Genomic DNA, 23,741 nt, shown 5'->3' on the forward strand with positions numbered 1-23,741 from the left:
ATTCTAAATCTGAGTTGCATCTCTCTGCCCACCCCTGACATCAGATGGAAGCTGCAGAAATTAGAAGATGGTCCTCAAATTCCACAACAGGTACGCCTTAATTTGGCCTTCAAGGTCTTTAATAACCAGCACGAGGAAGCCAAACAGCAGTGTATAGCTGAATACCAAATGCTTGCTTCCGCCATCAGGGGTCCCGAAAGAGCTCACAAAGCTCTTGGAAAGGACAGAAGAAGGGTCTGCAGCAAAAGATACCAGCGGGACCACCTAGTTCCTGCTACAAGTGCAACCAGCTTGGCCACTGGGCAAAATAGTGCCCTGACCCTCGACCTCCACCTAAGCCATGCCCCCAATGTGGGGGAACATATTGGAAATCAGACTGTGGACAGGCCATGCGGGGCCAGTCCTCATTCTTTCCATAGGCAGGTGGAGGAAGGAACCTTGGGCTTGACCTCATCAATCTAGTGGATGTAGACTGAAGATATCTGGGAATGGATGCCCTGTCATCACTACTTCCAAACCATGGGTAACTCTGATGGTGGCAGGTAGGCTAGTTTCATTCCTTATTGACACAGGGGCAACCTATTCTGCCCTCCTTGAATATCAAGGTCTGCTCCGGTCATCAGGGATCTCAGCCCCATTGTGGGGATTGACAGCCCCATTCCCCAACCCCAGGTCACCTGTCCTCTGGCTTGCAACCTCAGTGCCCACCCATTTCTACACGCCTTTTTAGTACTCCCTACTTGTCGAACTCCTCTGCCAGGCCAAGATATATTGTCCAAGGCACAGGCCACCTGTCTTTTGCCCCACCAATTAATTCCAACTCAGTGATAAACAGCCATTTTTACCTACTCAGCCTTTTACAGAAGCCAGCCAGTCACGGGAGGAATCCTTCCCGGTGCCCCCTGAGCTTGTAAATCCCTTTCTATGAAAATCTCTCCCCCTCCCTTGCCACTCATCACAAACCCATCCTAATACAACTCAAGGACTTTTCTCAATATCTTACCCAAAAGCAGTATCCGATCCCCATAGAAGCCCAGCATGGTCTGTAGCCCGTGCTCTCCCCTCTTATGAAGAAGGGATTGCTGCGCCCTTCTAACTGTAAGGACCAAGAAAAGATCAGAATGTAGAAAGCAGGCTAGGCACTAACAGAACAGGGAACTTAAGTGTTACAGGCAGGTCCTGCCCCTGACCGTTAGGAATGCTTTGCCCAAGGTTGCTCAAAGATGCTGACTCACTGACCACAAAATAACAGTATATGTGTTTAGACTTGCAGAATTTTGAAAAATGCCATTCCATATTTAGATTGTTATGCTACATAAGTATGAATTAGCCAATAGCTAACCGCCACATTTGCTTCTATGAACTGCTTGCTTGCTCAGCTTATATAAGGACTTAGTTGTAGGTGCCAGGCGCGATTCCCATTTGCAGCTCCTTGTGAGTACGGTGTCTTAGGACATCAGGGAATTCGCCCCTGCGCAGGTTAAACTGGTCAATAAAGTTACATCTATACTCCTGAAAGTCTCTGATGTTTGTTTTAGCACCTGGTAGATGTTACACTAACTTCCCTTACAATACACCCATTTTTCCCATTTTTAAGTCAAATGGGACCTACTGACTAGTGTAAGACCTTCACATCATTAATCAGGCTTTAAGGCCCATTCACTCAGTTGTTCCTAAAACTTTTTTTTTTTTTTTTTTTTTTATAGAGAGAGTCAGAAACAGGGACAGACAGGAAAGGAGAGATGAGAAGCATCAATCATTAGTTTTTCATTGCACAGTGACACCTTACTTGTTCATTGATTGCTTTCTCATATGTGCCTTGACTGCGGGCCTTCAGCAAACTGAGTAACCCCTTGCTCGAGCCAGCGACCTTGGGTCCAAGTTGGTGAGCTTTTGCTCAAACCAGATGAGCCTTTGCTCAAGCTGGCGCCCTCAGGGTCTCGAACCTGGGTCCTCGGCATCCCAGTCCGATGCTGTATCCACTGCACCACCGCCTGGTCAGGCTGTTCCTAAACCTTATACCATGCTGTCCCAAATTTCCTCAAACACCACTCGTTTTAAGTGCTAGATCCTAAGGATGCTGTAAAGCCAGAAGCCATGACCAGGGCCACCATCACAGCAGCTTGGCCCATGCAGGTTCACATTGGATTCGGACAGTCGGTAAAGAAACAACGGAGCCAAAAGCTGGTGGGCCATTGTCTTTAATTCTAGCTTGCACCCGGTGGGCAAGTAAAACACACACTGGGCTCCAAAACCCACTCACATTCAGTGCTCACAAAGCTACTGATTTATCCGAGTTTCCTAGAATCAAAGGTTTCTAGCTCACCAGACTTATTCACCTCTGTTCCCCATCTCCTTCCTTCTCTCTGCACAAACTCTGCACAAACTGGCATCTCACTCAGCACTCTGCCATCTTGGCTGCTTCTCCTGGCCACATGGCCTCTTTCTTCTCTCTGCTCTGCTCCCTCTGCTCTCTCATGCTAATCATCCCAGGAACCAAGAGAGCAAGCTCTTCTTCTGCCCCCATTTTATATTGTAGCTTCACAACCTCTAATCCAATATACAAAATAGGGAAGTCTCTAATACAAAGTCACTTCTCTAAGGCATGATTGGATTGTACCACCCCACATCAAAAAGGGTAGGAAAGGCTTAATCCCAAAACCAAGCCCCAGGCTACAAGGATTCTGCCTGCCTTTAGCCCACCCCAACACACATTAATATCACCTGGGCGATGGCTTCCACGTGGGCAGCGCCGTCTTTAACAAAGTGAGCATAATATATTTTATCTGCCCAACAGATGCATTCTTCACTATCCCTCTGCATCCTAGTTCTCAAGACCTCTCTCACTCCATCTGGTCTGGCATACTGTTGTAAAATACCGTACCTCACTTCCGCGGGTTTATGTAGAGCAGGGGTCTCAAACTCAACTCAGCATGTGGGCCGCAGAGCAAGATCACAGCTGTTCGGTGGGCCGCACTAGGTCTACAAAAGGCAACTGTTATGCAACACTTTTCTCACTGCAGTTGAAAACAAAAAAAAAATCAGTACAACAAGCACAATCGTACATGCAGTTTACTCAGTGTCACAAAACGACCAGAAACTGTAGTTCGCATCACAACTGCTGTTAACTAAGCTAATATCTAGCTAGGATGCTAGAGAAATGAAAAATACAAGTAGGCCCCTAGGCTTACTTAATTTAATCCAAAATATTTTGAACTTTGTGGATTAGTCTGCGGGCCGCACAAAATTGTTTGGCGGGCCACATGCGGCCCGCGGGCCGCGAGTTTGAGACCCCTGATGTAGAGACAACAAGTCCAGATGAATTTTGAAGGGTTTTATTAAAAGGAGATTTATTAATATGCTGGCCGCAAATGACTAACACAGGGCATATCTGACCCAAATCATGCAGCCCCAAATGTATCTCAGAGGCTGGTTATATACCCTTTGACCACATACAGGTTGGGGGGCATGACAGCATGACACAATCATTAACAAGCTTATAACATTTGTCTAGGGGATTTATAAAAAACGTTAAAACTTTCAAGGTAACACAATGGTGACGTCATTTTACATATCAAAAACATTCATAAACCTTTTAGTGTCTATCTCTCCTCCTTTGCCTAGAGGTACACATTAATCTCAGGACTCCAGGAAGGGAGGGAGAGCCAAAATCAGTGTAGGGTGGTATGTAAATTTTGTCTCTTATTGAAAGGGAAAGGAAGTTCTTCAGATAACCTTAATCCTTTCAGAGAACTAAAACTAAATGACCCAGTTGTCCTTGTAAGTCAGAAGACTTCTATATTCTTTTCCCTCCACTTTCTAAAGAAAGGATGGGACAGAAAACCTGATTTTTCCTCTTTAAAATGGCATTGCCAATGCTAAGTTTTACTGTTCTTTGGCACCTTACCACAATACCAGCAGCGCTAATGAAGTTCACTTGGCTTCTACTGTTAACAGGCCCCATATTCTATGCTTTCCCACTTTTTCTCTTTGGGCCCTGCATCCTATGGTTATTTATGTGATTTCTACAAGATAGAGTAAGAACTCTAATTAATCAAACAGTAGGGCCAGTTCACTAGCAGTCCCAAATAGTGTGCGCTGAGTACATTTCAGAGGCTGGTTTAGTACTCTTTGACTACATACAGGTTGGGGGGGGGGGGCATGACAGCATGACATAATTATTAACAAGATTAACATTAAACAAGATTTATGTTACATTAACAAGATTAACATTTGAAAGCCTGACTTTTCCTTTTAAAATGGCATTGCCAATACTAAGTTTTACAGTTCTCTGGTACCTTACTAAAATACCAGCCAATACCAGAACAGGTTGAGAGTTCTTTTCTTCCAGGCTTCCCATGATGCCCAATGTCTGGCAGGAAATAGCAAAAGAGAAATCACACCCTCTTTCCCCCTTTCTTTATTATAATCAACAAGACATCTTAGAGCAAATGCATCCTCAGGGCTCAAAACTATCCCCTACCAACCCTTCCTTAGGTAGTATGTGATGAACTGTACTTAACCTTTAAGTTGACCAAACAGGAGTCTGTTGCTAAGGGAGGCAGGAGGTGAAACAACAGAAGGAGCCCATTACCGATGGAGGCAGGAACCCAAACAACAGAGGAATACCACAAGCCCAGGCAGGATGCCTGGTAACCAGCACCAACAGAAACTGCCAGAGGAGGCAGCAGAGTAAAATACTAACCCTCTCACCCTTGCTTGGAGCTGACTCCCTTATTGGACTCAGCCTGCCTGCACCCAGGCGCTTACAATAAACTCTCTTTTTTATACTTTGGGCTCTGTGTTGTTGATGTGACTCCTGTCCACACAGACCTTTCAGAGACCAGCAGCAACAGCCAGAGAACTTGTTAGAAACAAACTGTTACATCTCAGGAGACAGACCACAGCAAACCCAAAGCCTCTAAAATGGTTCCTCAACCTTGATAGGGTGGCTATCAAGGTCGAGCGAGCAAGCAGCGTTTACAAGGGTGGAAGAGGTGGTATTAGCTGACTTTATACTTGGCTAAATCTCTAGGGCAGGGCTTCCTGGATGTTGGGTACATAGAGTTCAGTGGAAAATATTGCTACATTTCTAACGGTTGTTTATCTTTTGCCTCCAGCCATGTACTTGATGTACTCAGTTTTCATGGCTGGTGGCCTGCACCACTTTTCCTAAAATGTCACACAAACATTTTCAAGACCACTTTAGATCTACATAATTGGCGGTTTTGCAGGTGGTGCTCTTCAATTCCTTTTTAACAAGGCCTCCCGTGGGCGATTCTGATGCAAATTAAAGGAAGAAAACCACCGCTGAAGAAGATCTCTCCTTCTAATGCTTAAATATGCTTCCCAAACAAAGGCACAATCCACTGGAGGGCGGGGCTGGTCTCGCTGGCTACTTATCCCGACGGCGCTAGGACCGCGGCTGCGCCCAGCACGAAGCCCGCTGCTGGCCCCGCCCCTGAAGGCGGGCCGGAGTTGACTTAAACTCTCGAATCCGGGAGCCCGTCGAGTCCTCCTCTCACCCGGCCTCGGGTCCTCGCTCAGCGGTAAGCGTGAGACCTGGTACTTGGCTATCCCTTCTTGGCTTTTTCGGACTCCCAGCGAGGCGCCAGGCGCCAGGCGCCGGGAGCCCAGGTGCCCACGGGCTAGAGCAGGGTCGCCCCCGACCGCCGAGCGCTTTTGTTCTGAGGCGGTTACGGAGTCGCGCGGGCTGCGGGCGCTCGGGCGGCTCCCGGCCTGGAGAGCCCCGCAGGCCGCCGCCCCGACCTCGGTCGGCGCGCCCCGCCCGCTGCCCGCGGAGGACGCCCGGCCCGCGGAGGACGCCGCGCCTGAGTCCTAGGGTGCCGCCTGGCCGCTGTTTTCCTTAAAGCGCGTCAGCCGTCCGCGGGTGCGCATTTTGTTCAGCTCCGGGGCGTCTGGTGGGGCGGGGCTGGGCGGTGGAAGCGCAGCTCCTGTTTTTAATTATTTCTTGTCGCTGGAGTGAAGAAAAAAATTCTTCGTTTTGCATTTACTGTTTATCGAGCGCTCCCGTCCGGCCCACCATTATCATGCGGTTCCTCCCGGAGCCAGAATACCGCGCGCACCTCCCAGTGGCCCGCGGGCGCGTCTGGCCGGGGCTGCCGGTCCTTGGCGGCGATTCCCGCCTGCAGGCATTTTTAATGCACGGCCGCGTCCCGGTTCTCGGTGCCCCGGAGGCACGCGCGATCCCCCGGCCAGCGCTCCTGGGGTCCTGAGCTGGGCAGCAAGCTTTCGGGGCGTCGTTTCAGTGAAAACGTGGTATTTGTAATGCTTTCAGTGCCTGGCTTCAAGGTGCAGAGAACACAGGCGATGGTGTTTGAGCTTGGAATGCATTTCATTGGGCGGGTCGCAGAGTTTAGTATGTTAGCTGTAAATCATTGAAGTTTTTAAATTTAGTGTTAACATGCATGAAGGTTTAGGTTTAAAGCCCCCTCTCCTTATAGTTGGGTTCTTTTTTTACACATCTAGAAAATTGCTAGTGTTCTTGTTTGGGAATGAAGGAACAGTACCGTGATGAACTTGGAGAAGGGTACGTATATTGGAATTCTAACTTGAAAAAGGAATTGTATTTTAGGCCAGAGCTAGTTTCTATTTTGTTTGTTTTTGCTCACTTCAGAATTTAGGAAACTCAGTGTGCTTTTTGTGCAACTTCTAAGTAACAGCTTTGCACAGCGATGTCATTTCAAGTAGACAGAATTAGCATGTAGTCTTATGAATTTAATAGAATTAAAAATGTCATGCAAATTTAACGTTAAGTAGTTATTAATTATGTAGTTTCTTCCTGTTCCAGGACCGAAGAAGTAAACATTGTGGAGAGACACTGACATATTTGAAGAGAAATGGGAACATAAACAGCAATGAAAGAGTGACTTTTCTGTTTAAAGGTAAGTATGTCACCTACAAATATAACTATTATTATGGCTAATATCATTAGCAGATAGGTAAAGACAAACAAAATTGATTCTTGAGTTCAGTATCAGTCTGGATATACAGGCCTGTTGGTGACTGAGGAATAGTTGTCTACCTTTGGTGTCAGCAGCTCATCCTTATGGGTTTTTTGACATCCATAGTTGGGTAGATGTTCATTCATGGTTAGGTGCCTGATAAGCTGCTTTAAGGGTTAGGTTTGCATGTTTCTTTTTTTCTTTTTTTTTTTTTCTTTTTTCCGAAGCTGGAAACGGGAGGCAGACAGACACCCACATGCGCCCGACCGGGATCCACCCGGCATGCCCACCAGGGGGCGATGCCCTGCCCCTCTGGGGCATCGCTCTGTTGCGTCCAGAGCCACTCTAGCGCCTGAGGCAGAGGCCACAGAGTCATCCCCACCGCCAGGGCCATCTTTGCTCCAATGGAGCCTCGCTGTGGGAGGGGAAGAGAGAGGCAGAGAGGAAGGAGAGGGGGAGGGGTGGAGAAGCAGATGGGCGCTTCTCCTGTGTGCCCTGGTCGGGAATAAAACCCGGGACTCCTGCACGCCAGGCTGACGCTCTACTGCTGAGCCAATCGGCCAGGGCAGGTTTGCATGTTTCTTTAATGGATGTCCTTTCTTATAAATAACATCTCCAGGTGGCAATTATTTTTAAAAGTCTTTGTCCCTGGGAGTTTGCTAAGTTAACCTGATGTGAAGCCAGGAACCCATAGGGCACAGTGGGGCCTTGCTTGTACCTAGCACTGGATCCAGGTCCCCGGGGTGGTCCTGGGTGGGCTTCTTCAGATAACCTGCCAAGCTACCAAGTAAATGTTGGCACCAAACCATTTCCCAACTTCCAGGATTCCTTGGTGTCATCCGTGGCCAATACAAGTCACACTGGGACTTGGAAGAGGAGATCTCAGATGCCTGAGATCCATCCATGTTACTATCTACTTAAAATTCTCTACATCCTGTTTCTTATTTGTTTGGTTTTATTTTTCTGGCAAATAGTGTCAGAGGAAGACAGCATAGAATACAACTCTGAGTCTTATAAAGCCAAAGTGATCATCTCCAGGGTTTCCATGTTGTGAAAACCAAGCGTTCAGAAAGAAACCTTATGTCAGGTGTCCTCAAACATTTTACACAGGGGGCCAGTTCATTGTCCCTCAGATCACTGGAGGGCCGGACTATAAAAAAACAACTGAACAAATCCCTATTCACACTGCACATATCTTATTTTAAAGTAAAAAAACAGAACAAATACAATATTTAAAATAAAGAACAAGTAAATTTAAATCAACAAACTGACCAGTATTTCAATGGGAACTATGGGCCTGCTTTTGGCTAATGAGATGGTCAATGTCCAGTTCCATATTTGTCACTGCTAGCCGTAACAAGCGATATGATGTGTTTCCGGAGCCGTGACTCCTGCATCTCGTGTCACCATGCACCGGAAGTAGTACTGTATGTGAGCAACGCAGCATTTTGCAGCGCCACCACATACTGTCCTCCTCTCACTGGCCACCAATGAAAGAGGTGCCCCTTCCGGAAGTGTGATGGGGGCCGGATAAATGGCCTCGGGGCCGCAGTTTGGGGACCCCTGCCTTAAGTGGTGATTAAGATCGTGGTGCTTGGAATCAGACTGCTGAACATTAGCTCTTGGCTCTGCCACTAACGATGTATACAACCTTGGGAAACTTTAACTTCTTTTCCTCAATCATCTGATCTGTAAAATGGGGATAACAGTAATACCTACTTCATAAAATTGTTGTCATAATACAGCACGCTTGGAGCAGCTCCAAGCACATGTGTTCAAGAAATTTTAGCTGTTGTCATGTTAGAGGAAATACTTTTTTTTTTTTCCAAAGCTGGAAATGGGGAGAGACAACCAGACAGACTCCCGCATGCTCCCCACAGGGATCCACCCGGCATGCCCACCAGGGGTGACGATCTGCCTACCAGGGGGCGATGCTCTGCCCCGCCACTCCAGCGCCTGGGGCAGAGGCCAAGGAGCCATCCCCAGCGCCCGGGCCATCTTTGCTCCAATGGAGCCTTGGCTGCGGGAGGGGAAGAGAGAGACAGAGGAAGGAGGGGGCAGGGGTGGAGAAGCAAATGGGCGCCTCTCCTATGTGCCCTGGCCGGGAATCAAACCCGGGTCCCCCGCACGCCAGGCCGACGCTCCACCGCTGAGCCTACCGGCCAGGGCCTAGACGAAATACATTTTGTGGCTTAAGACAACAGTATGTATTATACAAAATTCAGTTTGCTAATTTAAGCTCTAAATGAACTAAACAGATTTGTGTTGATAAAATTTTTCACTATAGAGTCTGTTATAGTAAACTTGTTATTGAACAAGTTCCAAAGGGAGATGTAAACATATTTTGACCAGTAATTGATAAATGTGACTATTGTGACCTGATAGTGTATGTGTTTGAGAATAAAAAGTGAAACCAAAAATGTATGTAAACATGTTAATTGAACTTGAAGCTTGTTATTGAACAAGACAATGTAAATATTTACATTTGAAGCAAAAGAAAGTTGTAAAGGGGCATGGTGGCTGGCTCAAATATCTAAGGGGCTGAAGCTTCGAGGTCCTCTCTCCTTCTACTGATCCTTGCTGATGTCTGAATGTCAGACGCTTGAGGACTTCATCCCACTGAGCAAGGTCATTCAGGACCCAGTCTAAGCTAAACCTAGGCTGAGCTGGCCACTCCTCTGAACTGTGAGTGAATTAAAGCCTATGTGCCTTTTACCTTCCATTTTGTCTCTGTCTCTAAATCATAAAACCTTTGTTCACCAGCTGGGAATATACTTTCCTGAGGGTTACTATGACATTCTGTTGTAGGTTCTGTTTTTATAAGAAGTACCAGACATAACTCTAGTTTTTACTTGCAGACTTATTTGAAATCATGAATGCCTCTTATTAAATTCTCCACCTAGGGGAAATTTGCAACACTGCTTTTCCATATCCTGTGATGTTACACGAGCTCCATTTTCATATTATCATGTTCTTGGACACAATAGGAACATAAATGTGTAGAGAATTACTGTTTAAAAAGGCATTTGTAAGGGTGGGTTTCAAGATTTTGTTCTAGGCACGTCTCCATCCTCTTCCATCCCCCCACTGGAGGAGGACTATATAAAATAGATACAGAAAGCTCTCCATATGAGATCAACAGCAGTTTACCAACCCTGTTTATAGAAGTGCAAGTTAAAATTTACTTTGTAATATACCTTAAAGAAGGAAGTAATAATGGTGGACCTTGAAGAATTCTAAATGCTTTGTTGAGGCAGCTATGTAGTGTATCTTACTCTAAGTGTATTTGTAAATTGAAGAGCAGTGTTGGCCTGTTGAAATAAATGTCTCATGTGAGACATTTTCTCATAGGTATAATGATTGTTGAGATTTAATCAGTCACTAAGGTTCTCTCGAGATGTATTAAATTACAAGGATATATTTGTAAATACAAATTTTAACTTGCAGTTAAAATTGTAAATTGTTCAAAGAAATAATATTGGATACCCAAGTCGACCCCCCCTCTCCAGGGAATCTTTTGAATCTTTTTAAATTTTTATTGATTTTAGAGAAAGGGGCTAGAGTAGTGGTTCCCAATCCCCAGGCAGTGGACTGGTACCCGTCTGTGGGCCATTTGGTACTGGTCCGGAGAGAAAGAATAAATAGCTTACATTATTTCTGTTTTACTTATATTTAAGTCTGAACGATGTTTTATTTTTAAAAAATGACCAGATTCTCTCTGTTACATCTGTCTAAGACTCACTCTTGATGCTTGTCTCGGTCACGTGATACATTTATCCGACCCACCCTAAAGGCCGGTCCGTGAAAATCTTTTCTGACTTTAAACCAGTCTGTGGCCCAAAAAAGGTTAGGGACCACTGGGCTAGAGAGAGAAACATTGATTTGTTGTTCCACTGATATATGCATTCATTGGCAGATTTTCTTTTTCTTTTGATAGAGACAGAGAGGGCAGATAGGGACAGACAGAAAGTGAGAGAGAGCAGAAAAGTGTCAATTCTTTTTTACAGCTCCTTAGTTGTTCATTGATTGCATTCTCATATGTGCCTTGACTTGGGAGCTACAGCAGAGCAACTGACCCCTTGCTAAAGCCAGTGACCTTTGGCCTCAAGCTTGCAACCATAGGGTCATGTCTGTGATCCCACACTCAAGCCATGACCTTGGGGTTTTGAACCTGGGTCCTCTATGTCCCAGTCCAACACTGTCTACTGTTGCACTGCCTGGTCAGTCTCATTGGTTGATTGTTGTATGTGCCATGAATGGGGATTGAACCAACCTTGGCATATCCAGATGACACTAAGTAATTGAGCCATCTGGCCAGTATTATATACTTAAGTTTTTCATAAGCAGACTACAGTTTTTTAAGACCCAAAAGAAAATTTATTGGATTACATAATTTAAAGGCGACATTCAAGTTTGGCTCGATCCAGCATCTGAATCTGAAATACAGGTTTAAAGACCTCAGACACTGGCTTTGGGCTTTATAGCATTGATTTTATTCTCAGGCACACCGTCTTTTTTTTTTTTTTTTTCCCCATTTTTCTGAAGCTGGAAACGGGGAGAGACGGTCAGACAGACTCCCGCATGCGCCCCACCGGAATCCACCCGGTACGCCCACCAGGGGCGATGCTCTGCTCCTCTGGGGTGTCTCTATGTTGCAACCAGAGCCACTCTAGCGCCTGAGGCAGAGGCCACAGAGCCATCCCCAGCGCCAGGGCCATCTTTGCTCCAATGGAGCCTTGGCTGCAGGAGGGGAAGAGAGAGACAGAGAGGAAGGAGAGGGGGAGGGGTGGAGAAGCAGATGGGCTCTTCAGTGTGCCCTGGCCGGGAATCGAACCCAGGACTTATGCACACCAGGCTGACGCTCTACCACTGAGCCAACTGGCCAGGGCCTGGCACACCGTCTTTTGTTGGGTAGCCCTCATATCTAGCATGTATCTTTAGACAAAAGAATGTCCAAATCTACAGAAAATTTTATGAGTTTATTTGAGCCTAACTGAAAATATGCATGGAAGCAAGATCCCACGGACTGAGAAAATGCTCTGGAGTATGGCAGTTTTGAAGTTCTTTTTATACATTTGGGATTAAAGGAAGAACAGTAGGATTACATGAAACTCACTGACGTAGATTATGGAGGCTGGAGAAAGAGGGTGGGGGGGAGATAAGTCACTGATTGGATAAAAAGTAAAATGGAGATATACAGGGTGTTAGCATTTACAGTAAATAGGGATGGTAAACAGGCCACAAGATCAAAATGCTCCCTTGAGGGTGGTTGTGCCTCCCAGGGGTCTGGAAAAGATTACTCTGGCATTCCCAAGGTATGCTAACCTAGGTTCAGGAGAACAATGGGCAGGGCTTTGAGGCAAAGACAAACCTTTCACTAAGGAAGGCATAGACCGGAGGCATGACTACCCTCTGACAGGTCCAGTTAGGAATTTGTGATCAGATCATCCCAGGAGATGACTTTGGTCCCTGCGCTTGTCACATTTATTAACCCTTTTTTCTCACAGCCAGTCAGCTTCAACATGCACAGGACGTGTTCTTCTGTTCCACCAAAAGTTTAAACTCCATTGGCTCTCGCTGGGTCATGAGCATGTCTGTAGTCATAATAGGAAAATGCTATGGTTCTGGTTGTTAAACTAGCTTTGAGAAGTAATTCATATACCATATTTATGTACAGTGGTTTAAAGTATGGTCACATATATGAATATTTATGTTATTGTCACCACTATCAGTTTTAGAACATATTCTCGACCTCTACCCCAAAAAGAATGTCCGTATTCATTTGCAGTCACTTCTTATTCATGCTCAACCTCCCCATCCTTAGGCAACTGTTGATCTAGTTTGTCTCTAGATTTGTGTATTCTGAACATTTCATATAGATGAAATGTTACTCTTCTCTCACCTAGCACAATATTTTCAAGGTTTATCCATGTCAATGCATTTCTGTACATTATTCCTTTATGTTACCAAGTAATACATTGTGTAGATATGCCACATTTTGTTACCTTTCCATAAGGTAATAGATGTACTATTTCTACTTTTTGGCCACTGTGAGTAATGCTGCTGAGAGTATTCATGTGCAAGTGTTTGTATAGACCAGTGGTAGTCAACCTAGTCTGTACCGCCCACTACTGGGCGCCCCAGCTTTCATGGTGAGTGGTAGTAGAGCAACCAAAGTATAAATAAAAAAGATAGATTTAACTATAGTAAGTTGTTTCATAAAGATTTATTCTGCCAAACTTGGCGAAAATCTGACATAAAGTACTTAGCAAGTAATTATTATATGCTTTAACTTGCTATAACTCTGCTTTATAAATTTTATAAAGTAAAGTTATTTCCCTGTTTTATAAATCACCATTACTGTGGAACCGGTGGGTGGTTAGAAAATTTTACTAATAGAGAATCAAAAGTGGGCGGTCGGTATAAAAAGGTTGACTACCCCTGCTATAGACTCTTCTTTTAAAGATTTTATTTATTCATTTTAGAGAGAAGAGAGCAAGAGGAAGATAGAAGGAGAGAGAGAAGCAGAAAGCATCAACTCCATACCAGGCAAGCCCAGGGTTTCCAACCAGCAATCTGTGTTCTAGGTTGATGCTTTATCCACTATACCACCACAGTCCTGACTGTATAGACATTTCCTTTCTTTCTTGTTTTTGTATTGTTTGTTTGTTTCTTTGCAGGACAGAGAGGAAAGTAGAGAGATGAGAAGCTTCAACTCGTAGTTTTGGCACTTACAGTTGTCCATTGATTGCTTTCTCATATGTGCCTTGACTGGAGGCTCTACCTGAGTTAGTGCCCCTTCCTCAAGCCAGCGAACTTAGGCTTCAAGTCAGTGACCATGGGGTCATGTCTATGATCCCACATTCAAGCCAAATGAGCCCACACTCAAGCCAGTGACTTAAGATTTAAACCTGGGTCCTCAGTGTCCTAGGTTGAAAGTATCCACTGTGCCACCACCTGGTCAGGTTGTAGACACATTTTTAATCCTTGGGTACATATATACGTAAAAGTGGAATTGCTCTGTTAAAGGGTAACTATATTTGACCTTTTGAGGATCTGCAAGACTATAATTTAAAGTAGGTGGACATTTATATTCTCAGCAGCAATGTATGAGTTTCAGTTTGTCCACATCCATATCCATACTTGTCTTTTTTATTTTTTTAGCTTAAGAAAGAGATAATTGGGGACATACAGGGAAGGAGAGATGAGAAGCAGTAACCCTTTTTTGTGGTCTTAGTTCATTGATTGCTTTCTCATATGTGCCTTGACTAGAAGGTCCTAGCTGAGCCAGTGACCTTGGGCTTCAAGCCAGTGACCGTGGACTCATGCCTGTGATCCCACACTCAAGGTGGTGAGCCTGCACTCAAGCTGGTGACTTCAGGGTTTTGGCCCTGGGTCCTCAGAGTCCCGGGTTGATGCTTTATCCACTGCGCCACCACCTGTTCAGGCTACACTTGTCTTTTTAATTAGAGCCATCGTAGGGAGCATGAAGTTGGTAGGTAGCTCATTGTGGTTTTGATTGCATTTCCTTGATGACTAATGATGTTGAACATCTTTTTTGCATGCACATTAGCTATTTGTATATCTGTTTTGAAGGAAGTGTCTATTCAAAAACTTTCTGGCCTGACCAGTGGTGGTGCAGTGGATAGTCATCTACCTGGGACACTTGAGGTCCCAGGTTTGAAACTCTGAGGTCACCAGCTTGAGCAGCAGGGGTTCAAGGGTCACTGGCTTGGCTGGAGCCCCACCCCTTCCAAGGCATGTATGAGAAGCATCCAGTGAACAACTAATGTGACACAACTACAAAGTGACACTTCCCATCTCTCTCCTTCCTCTCTCTTTCCCACTCACAAACTAACAAAAACCCCTCCTTTTTGACTGAATTGTCTTTTTTATTGGTCAGTTTTAAGAATTCATATATTCTGGATTTTAGTTCCTTACTGGTGACCACAAATATGAGGATTTATTTGATTTCTATTCCATTGACCAATATCTATCCTATGTCAGTACCACGTGGCCTTATTGACTGTAGTTTTGTAGTGTTGAAAAACAAAATTAAACCAAATAAATTTGAAGATACTACTGAATTTTTTAATGTTTACTGATTTTTAGAGAGGAAAGGAGAGAGACAGAGAGAGAATTAGGAACATCAGTCTATTCCTGTATGTGCCCTGACCAGGGATTGAACCAGCAATTTCTGTACCTCGGGATGACACTCCAACCAACTGAACTATTCAGCCAGGGCAGATCTTACTGACTTTATTGAGTGATTATGAATCAAGCAGCATCCCAGCTAGTAAACAGGTGCTCCAGGAAGTTCTGGGAAATTAGTAATATTGCATGTCAATATAACTGAAAATTTAAAAAGTGGGAAATAGAAGGATTTTCTAGGAAAACTGGTTGGCAAGAAAGTTATTAACAAAGTCAATGGAAGGATTGTTTTGGGAAGTCACATGACTTGGGGAAGGGCTACAAGGGTCTTTTCAGGCAGATTCAAGTAGATTACCTCCCTGAGATCAAGAAATTCCACGCCTGTCCTGATGCGCAGCGGCTGTGATTTTGGTCCCTGGTCAGGGCACATGCAGGAACAAATCAGTGTTTTTATCTACCTCTCCTCTCTAAAATCAATACATTTATTTCATTCCTGGGAAGGGCTGAAACTGCAATTAAGTCTCAGTTTGCTTTTTGAGGGGCAAATGATCCCTCAGCATATTCTTTAGTAATTCTAGTCAGTTTTGAAAATGAGGCATAAGAGTCCTCCAACCTCATTCTTTTTCAAATTGAGTTTTAGGATCACGGTCTCAATTTCTGCAAAGAAATGTGTGAATTTGGTAAGGATTGAACTGAACTGAACTGAACTGAACCTGTAGATCAGTTTGGAGTATTGCCACCTTAACAGATTAATTCTCCAATCTATAAATGTGAGTTTTTCTCCTCAGTTATTTAAATCTTTGATTTCTTTTAGCAATGTTATATAGTATTAAGGTATAAAGTTTTTATTTTTTTATGTTACTATATTTTTTTCTAAGTTAAATGTTTTATAGACCTACATTTGGGTTTTGTATATTGAGCTTGTATTAGACAACGTAGCCAATCTAATTTATTAGTTCTGTATTGTTCTGTGGATTCCTTAGCAGTTTTCTTTTATATAAGATGATGTTTTCTGCAAGCAGAGATGTCTTGTATTTCTCTTTTCTACTTTTTGTTGAGCCTAACTGCCATGGTTAGACCCTCTAGTACAGTGTGAATTGAAGTGGCAAGAGCAGACATTGTCTTTTTCCTAACTTAGAGGGAAAGCATTCAGTCGTTCACCAGAGTATGTGAGTGGGTTTTTGTAGATGTCCCTTGTCAAGTTGAGGAAGTTTTCTTCTATTTTTAATTTCAGTGTTTTTATAATGAGAGGGTATTGGATTTTAAGATGCATTTAATTTTAGTCACATTTGATGTTGATTTGATCTGTGATGATCGTGTGTTCTGTCCTTTTTCCTTTTGGTATATTACATAACTTTTTTTAATCTATATTGATCAGTCTTGCATTGCTAAGTCTCACTTGCTCACAACATGTAATTATTTTTATTTGCTGCAGTATCTGGTTTGTTAGTATTTTGTTGAGGATTTTGCATGTATGGGGCTCCTTGGATTACAACACAGTTCCATTCCTATGATGGTGATGTAACCTGAATTTTGGTGTAAGTTGAAACTCACTAGCCTAAGTCACTTATGTATCCTAACACAGTTGTAAAATCATAATCTAGAACATAAAAACACAACTAAGCCACAGAAAAAGGAAAACATAAATATAGGGACCATGATAGAGGCCAGAAAGTCACCCAGAAAAGCAACACAAATGGAACACTTGTGCTTTTAACAGTCCAAAATGATGTAGGTAAGCATATTGGAGGACACCAACTCCCTCACTCATGCTGCATTACTGCGTGCATTACTGCGTATTCTTTCTGTACGCAACCAAATTAGTTCACCCATGAAGTCCATAGGTACAATTCTAATGGCATAAGCCAAAACCCTCCGCTCAATTTTTTAAAGTTTTTATGGGAGTGAATATATCATAAACTCGAAACTTTTATATGTTGAGACTGTTATAACCTAGGGACCCCCTGTATATTCATAACCTTTTGGTCTGTAGTTTTATTGTGATTTCTGTTTTGGTATTATAATATTAGCCTCGATTTTTTTTTTTCTTCTTCTTCTCCCATTGAGGGCCTGACCTGTGGTGGTGCACTGGATTAAAGCGTTGACCTGGAACGCTGAGGTCGCCAGTTCAAAACCCTGCACTTGTCTGGTCAAGGCACATATGGGAGTTGATGCTTCCTGCTCTTCCCCCTTCTCTCTTTCTCTCCTCTCTAAAGAAATGAATAAAAAATTTTTAAAATATAAAAACAAATTTTTCCATTGATTTGCGAGGGAGAGAGAGAGAAGTAACAATTCGCTGTTACACTTCGTTGTTTCACTTAAATGTGTACTCATTGGTTGCTTCTCCAATGCCTTGACTAGAGATTGAATGCATGACCTCTTTGCATGTTGGGCAGAGGCCCATTCCACTCGCTGTGGCCTCATAAAATTTAGTTGGGAAGTATTTCCTCCTATTTTGTGTTTTAGATGAGTATGTAAAATTGGTTTTAAATCTTGACATTTTTGGTGTGATTCACGGGAATGCCGTCTGGGCCTGACTATTTATTTCTTTCTGGGTAGTTTTTGTTACTAATGCCATCTCTATAGTTCTGTTTAGATTTCCCATGTCTTCTCGAGTCACTTTTGGTCAGTTATGTCTTTTGGAGCTCTGTATGCAATTCCAGTGTGTATGTGGTGGGAGATTACCCTCACCACCAACAAGTAATTCTCTGCAGACAGATGGAGGGCTCAGTCCCAAATGGCTAGCTCCCCACCATTCAGATGCTGGTGTTGTTACATGTGCTTCTGACACATTGGCTATAGCTTGCAGGTTCCCACAATTCTTTAAGACATTAGATGGCTAGTCTGCAAGTCTAGATTGTTACTTCAACAAATTGAATTGCTCTATAGCATTATTAAAGATTTTCAAGACCCCTTTCCTTAGGTTCAGTTAATTTGCTAAGGCGACTCACATAACTTCGAAACATTTTATCCTCTTGCCTGATAGCTTGATTGGTTTGAGCATTGTCCCTGTGTGCAAACGTTGTGGGCTCAATTTTGTCAGGTTACATGTAGGAACACGTTGATAATTTGTTTCACTCGCTCTCTCTCCCTTCTTCATGCTCTAAAATAAATTTTTTAGAAAAAGGTAAAAAAGAGGAAACCTTTTACTTATGTAATTACTAGTTTATTGCGTAGGATGTGTTAATAGCCTGATGGAAGAGAAGCATAAGGTGAGGTTCATGTGAAGGGACTTTCATGTCCTTTTCTAGCATGCCACGCTCCCCAGATTTCCACACGTTCAGCAACCCAGAAGCTTTCTGAATCCTTTCCTTTTGGTTTCTTATGGAGGCTTTATTATAGTGGTCATGACTGGTGAGATGAAAACATCTTTATTAGTCTCATCACTTAGGAAAATCTAAGGGTTTTAGGAGCTCTGTGCCAGAAATGGGGACACCCTGTACATGAAAAATTCTGAACAAAATACTAACAATCCAAACTTAACATTGTCTATATAGGTCTGTAACTTTAAATCAGGGGTAGTCAACCTTTTTATACCTACCGCCCACTTTTGTATCTCTGTTAGTAGTAAAATTTTCTAACCTCCCACTGGTTCCACAGTAATGGTGATTTCTAAAGTAGGGAAGTAACTTTATAAAATTTATAAAGCAGAGTTACAGCAAGTTAAAGCATATAATAATAATTACTTACCAAGTACTTTATGTCAGATTTTCGCTAATTGGCAGAATAAATCTTTATAAAACAACTTACTATAGTTAAGTCTATGTTTTTATTTATACTTTGGTTGCTCCGCTACCACCCACCATGAAAGCTAGAACACCCACTAGTGGGCGGTAGGGACCAGGTTGACTACCACTGCTTTAAATGAAATGACTGATAAAACCAATCTTATTATAGGTTAATTGGTATATAAACAAGAATTAAATTTCTGTGGCATCTCATCAATGTTAAAACAATGTTATTTGAGGACCTGCTGTATATAAGTAAGGTATTTACTTATTTGTTTGGTTTTTTGAGAGACAGGAAGGTAGAGAGATGAGAAGCACCGACTCTTAGTTGCATCACTGTAGTTGTTTGTTGGAGGAAAGCCAAAGCACCCAATGACTGTCTGTTCTCATCCTGAGGAAGTGAAGGTCGAGGCCAAGCACTCATGACTGAAAGTGGTTGTGTCCAGGGAAGGCCCCAAAGATGTGGGTGTTTTGCCCAACCGGAGCTTTCTGCAGATCAGGAATCAGACAGCAGATGGTGTTATGTCTCAGAAAGGGCAAGAGAAATCTAATCAGTTTTTGCAAAATTAAGCAATACAATTGTACACTGTATTCTGCTTGTTAGTTTCTTACGCAAGATGACAGTTCTGCTTAATAAATTGGGTAGCTGATCTCTCCAAAGCACCTCAATCCTGGAGAGATTGGGGTCTTCCACTTGCAGTGTTGTTGTTGCTGCCTCATTCCTTTGTGGCTTCTCTTTATGAAACTCTGAACATTAACAACAGTTGTTCATTGATTGCTCCTCATACTTAACTTGACTGGGGAGCCTCCAGCAAGCAAGCCTGTGCTTAAAGCCGGCAATCTCGGTTTCAAACCTGGGTCGTCAACATCACAGGTCAGTACTCTGTCCACTGCACACCACCGCTCAGGTTGTATTTTTTAATGTAAATTATAATATCACAGGGGGGTTATCTTTTTTTATTTAAATTGTTAAACATATTGGCATACGGTTATTCATAGTATTTTCTTTAATGTAAGATTGGTAGTAATGTCCCTATAGTAATTTGAGTGTGTGGTTTTTTTTTCTTGGTCAGTCTACTAAAGGTTTATTAATTTCATTGATCTTTTCATAGACTCAACTGTGGTTTGACCCTTTTCTCTATTTTCGTGTTCTCTTGGCAAAACTTGATGACAGCAAAGGATATAAGATCAGCAAAGAAATATGTATAGGCAAATTCCTTAAAGGTCAAATTTTTATTTCTACTTTCTCCCTCCATGAGAATTGCATAGACATGCTTTTTTGGTAGGTGCAGACTGCAGGGACATACGATTTTAAGAATTTTTACATGTAAAAACTCTTCAGGACCCCACAGAATTTTTGTTTTGTATAGATTACAACAGTATTTACTACATTAGAAACTAAAACTGAGGAATTAAAAATATATTTTTTATTTAAAAGTACAATAAATTATTTCATGTTAATATATTTTCCGAAAACAATAGTGAAAAGAGTAGCATTGTTTTGTATTTTTGCAAATCTCTTTTATATCTGGCTTAACAGAAATGGCTGGATTCTCCTCTGCATTTTAACACATGTATTTTTAGTTAAGTAGTTGAAAGGTGTTTCTCAGGTGACTACTTCATTATGGCCCTAAAGATTCACTGCCACAATTTGTCAGTTTTTCCATTTTCTTACTACATGGACCATGTTAATTGGTCAGTTTGTTGTGGCTAGTGTGGCTTGGAGTGTGGAATCCGTCAGTTTCGCAATTAAGTGATTGCCATCCCTTCTTACCCCATAAAACTTGCATAGCTCCCCTGTGTTGTTGAGGAAAGAAGACTGGAGAGTCAAGTGGTGGGAGCAGAAACCATAATGTAATTTATCCCAGGCTGTTACTATCATCCTCAACATAACTGCTGGCCAATGGAAACCATAATCTAAGGAAACTTAGAAACTTTTAACATTTGCTGACTTTGGGCAAGGATGTCCTTGGGAGTTGTGTCCTTGGGCAATGGCTTGAATACCTCATCCTATTAGTCATGATTTCTGTGGCTTCCTGATGAAGGGAAAGCAAAGCACTCTTGTATGTATTTCCTGGGCTATAATTATGGCTCTGAATTTAACTGATTGCTGGATCTGTCATCCCTTTCCTGATCCTGCTGACAAGAAGGTAAACTCTGTCCTATAGGTCTCTTCTGGTACTTCTGGATATTAACCCGTTCCAACAGAACCCAGGACAACCAGAGTAAATGCTGGGATATGGTTTATAATGACAGGGGTAACTAACAGGGAAAACCAGTTTTATCAGATTTCTCTTTAGAAGCATTTCAAACTGATCAGTTTTACTAAGGGAATTTTTCTACCTCAGGAGGCATAAAAAAGGCTTACTCCTATTTTAATGAGTAAAACTTACACTTCTAATACAATTTGTTACCCCAACAATATACTGAATCTCATGTAGCTTACACCTTCCTGTTAAACACTAATCCTGTATGCAAAGCAGTTGTCAGAGATTTTTAGGTATTTGAGACCACTCACCATCTACTGGATCATGTTTCCTTGAATAGGGTACTGAGAGGGCTCCAAAATGAGTTGTAAGGCAGAACTCCAAGGAAGGATAACTGACTTCTTCAGGTGTACTTTCTTATTTTTAATTCCCACTTTAGGTTATAACAGTTAGAAAAAGTGGTCTGAAATTTGTCTCTGTCCTCTCCTTTGGGAAATACAACAAACTACACTTGACCTTTGGACAATGTGAGTTCGAACTGTGAAGATCCACTATACATGGATTTATTTTTCAATAAGTACTAAACTTCATAAGTACAGTGTCATATATAATAACATTCAAAAACATGTGCTTTTTGTTATTAGTAAGGCTTCCAGTCAACAGTAGACTATTGGTTAGTTATGTTTTTGGAGAGCCAAAAAGATATACTTGGATTTTCAATTGCAGGCGGTGGGGTGGGCAGGAGTCAGTGCCTCTAACCTTTGTGTTGTTCAACCATCAGTGTAGACTTTCTAGCCAGAGTGGTAGTTGGCATTGCTCTGAACTTCCTGTTGGCCAGTCATGATGGGATATTTGTGGTTGCCAATACCCTGTTCTATACCTGGATTAATCAATCAGGAAAAAGTAGAGCTGTTTCTGACTCCAGTTTTCCGTGTAGCTCTTGCTGGTGAACCTTGATGGTATCTGGGACATAATTAGTTAGCTTCGTGTGGGGGGCCTGGTCATCCTGTTGGGAGTCATCATCTAGTCACTCTACCTGGTGTAGCCTGAGAGAAAGTATAAGTCATTAGAGTATCTAGTGGATTGGCCTGTGATTCTGAAGAGAATTTGTAGCTGGATACAAAGAAGATTGGAGAGTAGAGGTGTAGGGGAACAGCTTCACCATGGTGCCCCAGTGACTTTGTCTTCTTGTAGGCTGCACAGTTCATCTCAGTCTGACCCACACCTTGGGAGGACATCCTGCACATCCTCCCAGAACAAACTGATAGCCTTGTGAGAAATAGCCACAAGGTTATTTCTTGCGTGCCTCCCTAGTTTCAGTTAGGCTCAGGACTTGACCCCCTCCCTTTCTGTTTGGGGTAGTGCTGTAGGCTATAAAATGGCTATTGTTGGTTCCTCAGCAGCCTGTGGTTTCATCTTCTGGAACTGGGGGCACCGATATTTTTTTTGGGTTTGAGTAAGTAATTACCTGTATGTGAATCTGTTGGTTGGTCTCTTTTCGAGCTATATGGCAGCATGACAAACCAGCTTAACAGCTGTGATAGGAGGGCTTCTAGCCCTGCTAGCCCTGGCGCGCTAGACCCTTAAGTTCATTAATTCATTGTGACAATTAAATGTGATAATGTATTTAAAGCATTCAGCACAATTCTTGACATATAATTAATTCTCAAATGTGAGCTATTATTTATAGAGCTATTTGTAAAGATATATTTTACTATAAAATAATGTAAAATTTAGAATGATTGATTCTTGAAAGCCTGTTTCAAGGGCTGGTAACCTAATTTTCTGTATAACTAAGGGTCCAAAAAGCCAGAACTAGAGTGCATTCAATAAATCATTATACTTTTAAAATTCCTTAAACGAGGCTTTTATACTGGAGTGTTAGTCTTTGTGGGGTTTTATTTATTTATTTATTTATTTATTATTATAGAAGTAACTTTAGCTTTTTCCAATACAAATCAGTTTTTCAATGAAAAATGCTGGCTTTTCTCAATTTAACCACATCAGCAGACACTCAACAAATAAACTTGGGTTGTACAACACATTATAATGAAAGTTCCAGTTAAAGAAACCAGAACAGATTTGTTTTTGTTTTTCTCATTAAGAGAAAAGTATTGTATCATTCATACACATACCACACTCACATGTGTATGTATGTACATGTGTGTGTACACACACATGCGTGCGCACACACATATTTAAGAAGTTCTGTTTTTGAGTGCTGAAATACAGATGAAATCATGATTGGCTTCAATGTGAAGAGGGAGAAGTGGGACTTTTTCCTGTCTATAAAGTTAAATAAGGACTTCTCTCATTTGGTGTTCAGCAGTTGCAGATAGTGACTATTCATTCCACAAACATTTATGGAAGGCCGTTAGTGTCCAGATGCACATTTTGTATTAACTGTGACAGTTTTTTAATGCCTATCATCTTGGCTAATTGTCATAGTTACCTTTCATTCTGTTTCCCTTTTTGTTTGTTTTATTTTAGAGAGAGAGAGATTATAGGCTTCACTTGAGTTCATTGATTTGCTTCTCGCATGTGCCTTGACCAGGCAAGCGCTGGGGTTTTGAACCGGTGACCTCAACATTCCAGGTTGAGGCTATATCCACTGTACCTCCACGGGTCAGGCTTATGTTCAGTTTCTTAACATTTCATCTTACCTATAACAGGCTTGCCCGTGGCTTATC

The 23,741-nt window shown here is 42.5% G+C and overlaps 1 protein-coding gene across 7 annotated transcripts in view; it reads left to right on the forward strand.

Annotated features, from left to right (window-relative positions):
- The first annotated feature begins 5,405 nt into the window (after positions 1-5,405).
- Positions 5,406-23,741, forward strand: part of RESF1 (retroelement silencing factor 1) — a 39,482-nt gene continuing 21,146 nt past the window's right edge. For 2 of the 7 annotated variants that reach the window (XM_066258065.1, XM_066258071.1), the window contains exons 1-3: positions 5,407-5,549; positions 6,812-6,905; positions 13,451-13,514. The gene's annotated coding sequence lies outside the window, so the exon portion shown is untranslated. Of the gene's footprint in view, positions 5,550-6,531; positions 6,551-6,811; positions 6,906-13,450; positions 13,515-15,771; positions 15,887-23,741 lie in introns of those variants that run through there. The other 5 variants (XM_066258070.1, XM_066258072.1, XM_066258067.1 and 2 more) reach the window with 5 other exon arrangements.

The sequence above is a fragment of the Saccopteryx bilineata genome, chromosome 2 (assembly GCF_036850765.1).
Source record: "Saccopteryx bilineata isolate mSacBil1 chromosome 2, mSacBil1_pri_phased_curated, whole genome shotgun sequence".
Lineage (NCBI taxonomy): Eukaryota > Metazoa > Chordata > Mammalia > Chiroptera > Emballonuridae > Saccopteryx > Saccopteryx bilineata.